Raw genomic sequence first — 6,220 nt, 5'->3', positions numbered from 1 at the left:
AAAAGGTGACCGTAAGTGTCAAGACTTTTGACGGATGCTAGATCATGCGCTCGTGAATATTCTTCTTGAAAAGCTCAGATCGACCGGTGCTTTGTTGTACATGGAGTCGCCCGTCGTCTGAGCCTGAATTTGACCATGAAAGGTGACCGGAAGCTTCCAGGACTTCTCGACGACCCATCATTTTTGTGCTTGTAAATATTCTGATGCTTGAAAAGTTGAAACCTGCCGGTAGCTTTTTGGTGATAAGGAGTTCATCGTCCTTGCAGCGTGGATTTGACTTTGAAAGGTGACCGTACGGGGTCAGGAATTTTAACGGGCGCTAGTGCTTTCTGTGGCGAATATCCTGGTGCTTGGAAATTTGAAATCGGCCGGTATCTTTTTGGTGATATCAAGTTCATGGTCTTTTGACCCGCCTTTAGTGTTGAGAGTCGCATGATATTGCAAAATAAACGTCATTTGAAATGTTCTCGTGCACTAATTAAAGATCTGTCTTGTTTTCAGAGAAGTTGGAGCTTGTCGCTGAATAAACCGCCGAAACAAATTGCTACCTTTAGAGACATGTGTGCTAGTTCAAGTGCATCCCAGTAGCTTGGGTCGTTCGGTTCATGATGTTATGGTTTTGACAGATAATTTGACATGATTTTTACAATTTGTTATGATGTGACCCGACCTCAAATAATTCAAGGAAAGCCATAGGCAATGATTGCGTGCATGATACAACTACTTCAGTTCCTTGCACAAGTGTAGGAATATATGACAAAACAAGTCGCTTGGCGTCTACTTCTTCACATTTTCGCCGTGGAAGGGTTTGAAGGCGATATTATGCGTGATAAGCCAGCGACCTGGTTTCGTGATGAGTCACATTGACGGTTCGTATATGCAGGCATGCAACTAGGCTAATCCAGACATCATTACAATGCGCTGATCATTTCGAGAGGACGTGCAAAAATACACGGGGGTGTGGGGCTGGGGGTGTGGGAGGTGATCCACACGGGCGATTATTTGAGATGTCTGGTCAAAATGAGCGGGCAAATGACGACTTTCCTCGTGGGCCATGACTCAGATTCTTAAACTTACGTGTATTAGTCGGGTGCGGCCGTGCGCCGAGCATTCTCGTTGAATGGGTATGGTCACATTATGGCTTTGGCTTTACTATTGTCTGATGCCGGCCAACGGTAGCATCGTTTTCTGTCTCAAACAACTGTGTCAGTAGTAGCGGACAGACTTTAATGTAGTAAAGTCAAATAGTGACAAATGAATCATGTTATGCTTCGGAGTGTATCTATAGCTCAGTTAATACCAGGATGCGCCATGTTCTTGGTGTCTGCTTGCCGATCAGATACGTAGTGGTGTATCCTGCGAACATTAACACCGATGCAAAACCGATGGCGAGCAGTCCTTGCAAAATAAAGCTCGTACAGCTGCTGGACAAAAGAGAGCAGGCCGCAGCTGCACCCTCAGAAGCCACGGCGTGCCGTGAAGAGCCAGCAGCTCTGTGCTGGCGACGGCCCGGTGTTCTCTGGAGCAGGATCAGCTCACGCCGTGCCACGTGCCGGTCGGTGCCCATTATATGGCCTCAGCGCCTTCCCTCCTGCGGGCAGGTCCAGGTCTGCTCCGAGTGTTGCTCCGTGCTGTTTCGACGGGCGCTAACAGAGAATGCCTATTCCCGTTATCTCCATGTACGCGGCACAATTAATGGCGCACTTGGGCAGGGCAATACATTTGGATATCACGCACATGCCAACTTCTCAGCGATGTCGCGCATTAGCGTGGTGACGTTGGGATTGTACCAGATGCTCCCCCAGTGTACCGACAGCGACTGATAGCAGGCCGCGAATAGCTATTCTTTGCCACGATCTCGCTCCTCCGAGGCCTTAGGTGCTGATGAAATACATGAGTTCATCCAGAGAGCTTCCGAGTCGTCATGATGTAAGCGCTATGCAGATGTCCGCTATATTCTGGACTTATAAACTGCCTTAAATCCCGATCTCATCACGCCTCATCACATTCATGGAACTGAAGTCATCTCTGCAATATATTTCCGTCTTTTCTGCACGAGAAACGCGGTCAAGTACAGCGCGCCTCGTCAAAACCACCAGAGCGCCAGCAAACACGCGTGTGGTATACGAGCCCGGGCTGGGCCTGGTTTGACTAAAGTTAGCAAGTCGCTACCATTTCTTCCAACGCCCGGCTCTTCTCCGTCCCCGCCGCCGGAAGTGTGCGGTCAGCAGACGGCGGTGTCCCCGCCGCCGGCAGTGCGCGGCCAGCAGACGGCGGTGCCGCCGGCAGTGCGCGGTCAGCAGACGGCGGTGTCCCCGCCGCCGGCAGTGCGCGGTCAGCAGACGGCGGTGTCCCCGCCGCCGGCAGTGTGCGGTCAGCAGACGGCGGTGTCCCCGCCGCCGGCAGTGCGCGGTCAGCAGACGGCGGTGTCTCCGCCGCCGGCAGTGCGCGGTCAGCAGACGGCGGTGTCCCCGCCGCCGGCAGTGCGCGGTCAGCAGACGGCGGTGTCCCCGCCGCCGGCAGTGTGCGGTCAGCAGACGGCGGTGTCCCCGCCGCCGGCAGTGCGCGGCCAGCAGACGGCGGTGCCGCCGGCAGTGCGCGGTCAGCAGACGGCGGTGCCGCCGGCAGTGCGTGGTCAGCAGACGGCGGTGTCCCCGCCGCCGGCAGTGCGTGGTCAGCAGACGGCGGTGTCCCCGCCGCCGGCAGTGCGCGGTCAGCAGACGGCGGTGTCCCCGCCGCCGGCAGTGCGTGGTCAGCAGACGACGGTGTCCCCGCCGCCGGCAGTGCGCGGTCAGCAGACGGCGGTGTCCCCGGCAGTGCGCGGTCAGCAGACGGTCGCCCCCGCTGCCCGGCTCGCAGCGAGCCATCCCAGGCCGCCAGTGGACGCCCGCACGGGTCACAAAGACGAGCTCACAGGGCAACGGCGGACAACGCCACCGACCGCCTGACGGCCACGTGATGTGTGACTGCTAACCGGCCGCACCTCAGGACGGCCTCCGCGGAGCAGGCGCCAGCAGTCTGCGACCGGCCACTGCAGCCGTGTGACAGACTCGTACCTGCCGACACAACGGCCTGGTCGCACACACCGGCCGCCGCAGCCATGTGACTGACGTGTCCACCTGTCGACACAAAGGCTCTGTTACATACACCAGCCGCAGCAGCTGTGTGACTGGCGTGTCCTGCCGACACAACGGCTGTCACACGCACACCAGCTGCCGCAGCTATGTGACTGACGTGTCCTCCTGCCAACACAACGGTGTAACAGACATACACACCAGCCGTGGCAGCCGTGTGACTGGCGTGTACTGTCGACACAACAACTCGGTCGCACACACCAGCCACAACAGCCATGTGACTGACGTGTCCTACTACCAACACAACGCCTGTCACACACCCACAACAACTCAGTCACACACACCAGGTGCCGCCTGTCGGCCGGATATCGACGGATAGACAGCGTGGCAGGTCACACAGGATGGCACCGCATGACACCCTGCGCGGATCGCTGAACACAAAGTAGCCAATCGGCACCCGCATCGACGCCAATCAGTGGCGTTCGACGCTACGTCGACCCAGTGATGACCAGCAGGCGTACTGCTATTGGCTGATTCATCGAAATGTGACAGGACTGTGAGCATGTGCGTATCCATGTGTGGGAAGTCAGTGCTCAACATAACATCATTATTGTATGCTTCGCATATATTAGTGATCAGTATTTAACACAACACTGTTGCTGTGATGCTGCTATCATGCAATTGTAATCCGCGTGGCATTGAAGCACTGATACATTCAACAGGTGTTATAAAGAACAATGAATTGACCGTAACAGAAACCGACAAAACAGCTACGTACCCAATCCAAAATGTTTGTTTTCAAAGGAAGATTACGATTGAAAAATCGGCCCTTTTCAAACTTGCTGGCTGGCTAATAATGCAAAACAGTGCATGCAGGATTACCATGGGGGCCAATGCAACCCAATTAGCACGGGCAACGGACACCTGCCAATGCTTACGGTCACTTGTGCGTCTGCGTGTTCCAAAAAGCTACTCACCAGAGCGCCTCTGGCGAACAGAACGCACGAGTGGCGTCTACTGGCGGGCGCGTGCCCCGTCCACATCGGGCCGCTCCAGCGCTGCGCCGCGTCCATCACCAGCTGCCAGCAACCCAACCACGGCTGCAGTGTGGAGGGGATACTGCTCCAGACAACACAGGGCAGGCATTAAACAGAACAGCTACACCAATGTTTCACCATCCAAACGGTCGGTACGAGAACAGGAGTCCTTACTCCGACGCTACAAAAGAACACAACCTATTCCAACCACCAGAGCACGAAAACACGTCGCATGTGTGGAGAAACACATATTAGGGACAAAAGCTTGTGACTGCAGGTCTTAATCTTGATACCCATGTGTCCCAATATCACCAGAGGAACAGCGGTCACCTGGCTGTAGCTGTCTGGGAAGTCACCACAGGAGCAGCGACCGGCCAGCGGCGGCCATAGTCCTCGCTGGAGCTGATGTCCGCCGCAGGCTAGACCTCCCGCTGGTGGTGTGGCTGGTACAGGTACCGCACTCTGGCCAGGGCCTCAGTCAGCTGACTGGACCAACGCCAGCTGGCCAGCTGCGCACGCACCGCGGTCAGAAGGTCAGCCTCGTCTCCATCCGCGTCAGCCGCAAGGGATAGCTGACGAAAAACAGCAGGTCAGCAGGCCAGGCTCCCCTGCACGGGTCGGCCGGCAGGGGAGCCTGGCGACGGAAGAGGCGGGTCCGAAACTCCCCTCAGCAGCAATCGTGTTCATCCAGCGTTTGAAAAACTCCATGCACGCTAGCACACGTTGCGAAGGCGGCTGGACCACAGGCTGACCGGATTAAATGACACGGGATATTACCCGATCCGCCTGGGTGGCAGGTTTGCATGGCACGAAAACGACAGGCGTTTTCCGGCGACAGACTAAACAAGAGTGCCCATTTAGCTCCGGAGGACCCGTCAGACGAGTGACTTAAGAACATATCTGAGGTTAGTGATTGAAAGTGATGATCATCCTAATCATTGTGTTGGCGCACTGTCCCTTCGACCCAACGGCTGTACCGTGCACATGCACGTATATGAAGTCGAAGTACGTTAAATCGAAGACGCGTAATACGACCGACTGTCAACCGTCGTCCACCTCGGCGTCGGCGCCGGCAGCCCGCGCACTTACCATAAGCCGATGCCGGCCGGCCATCAGCGGGTTGGCCAGCACGGCCAGGCCGGGCGGCACCAGCAGCAGGCGCCGGCCGACCGCCGCCGCCTGTCGGCACAGCGGCTCGGACCGCGGCGCGCAGGCGGCGTTCACCAGCAGCGGACCGGCCGGGCCGCGGCTGCCCACCAGCTGCAGCCAGAGGCCGGCGCGTGCCGCGTCCAGCCGGCCGTCCGGCTGCTGCGCCGTCAGCAGGCCGCTGCTGTCCGAGTACACCCGCCTGCTGACGCCCTGGAACAGGAGACATCCGCCAGCTGACGCTCGGGAACAGGGGAGACCAGCCGGCTGACACCCTGGAACAGGAGACACCCGCCAGTTGACGCTCGCGAACAGGAGACATCCGCCAGCTGACACCCTGGAACAGTGGACACTCGCCGGCTGACACCCTGGAACAGGAGACATCCGCCAGCTGACACTCTGGAACAGAGGACACTCGCCGGCTGACACCCTGGAACGGGAGACACCAGCCGTCTGACACCCTGGAACAGGGTACACCCGCCGGCTGACACCCTGGAACAAGGGACACTCGCCGGCCGACACCCTGGGACAGGAGACACCCGCCGGCTGACACCCTGGAGCAGGGGACACCAGCCGGCTGACATCCCCAAAAGGGTACACCAGCTGACTGGCACTATGGGGCATGGTACACTGCTGATTAACGCCCTAAGACATGATGCACCCGCTGGTCAACACCCGAAACGTAGTATACTCGCTGAAGGACCTGTTGCATGGACCTTTCCGTGCCCGGCCGCACAAGAACATTCCGTAAACCAGAAGTAGATATGGTCTCGTGCTAATCATTTTGACCGTTTTTATACAGCACATGCACAGTCGAAAATCGGGAGTACGGGCGCTTTCTGGCCTAATTCAATAACCTGGCATGCTACAGGTAATATGGGGCATGGTTCTGAGTCCAGAAACCGAAGTCCGAGTACTAGCCTTTCTATCTAGAGTCCGAGGACCGGGTCCAGTGTTGTCATG

General features: G+C 57.2%; 1 long non-coding RNA gene across 2 annotated transcripts; it reads right to left on the bottom strand.

Moving 5' to 3' along the window:
• Positions 1-2,817: 2,817 nt before the first annotated feature.
• Positions 2,818-4,658, bottom strand: LOC119096912 (uncharacterized). Of its 2 annotated transcripts, none has more exons than XR_005094099.1 (3): positions 4,442-4,658; positions 4,052-4,193; positions 2,818-3,119 (listed from the first exon to the last, which is right to left on the bottom strand). It is a non-coding gene; the product is annotated as an uncharacterized LOC119096912 (long non-coding RNA). The 2 variants fall into 2 exon arrangements; XR_005094097.1 differs by having other exon boundaries at positions 4,052-4,174.
• Positions 4,659-6,220: the final 1,562 nt, after the last annotated feature.

This window comes from Pollicipes pollicipes, unplaced genomic scaffold, assembly GCF_011947565.3.
Source record: "Pollicipes pollicipes isolate AB1234 unplaced genomic scaffold, Ppol_2.1 Scaffold_2282;HRSCAF=2673_pilon_pilon_pilon, whole genome shotgun sequence".
In the NCBI taxonomy this organism is placed as follows: Eukaryota; Metazoa; Arthropoda; class Thecostraca; order Pollicipedomorpha; family Pollicipedidae; genus Pollicipes; species Pollicipes pollicipes.
The sequence above is the reverse complement of the archived record's forward strand: the minus strand, read 5'-3'. Positions and strand labels throughout refer to the sequence as shown.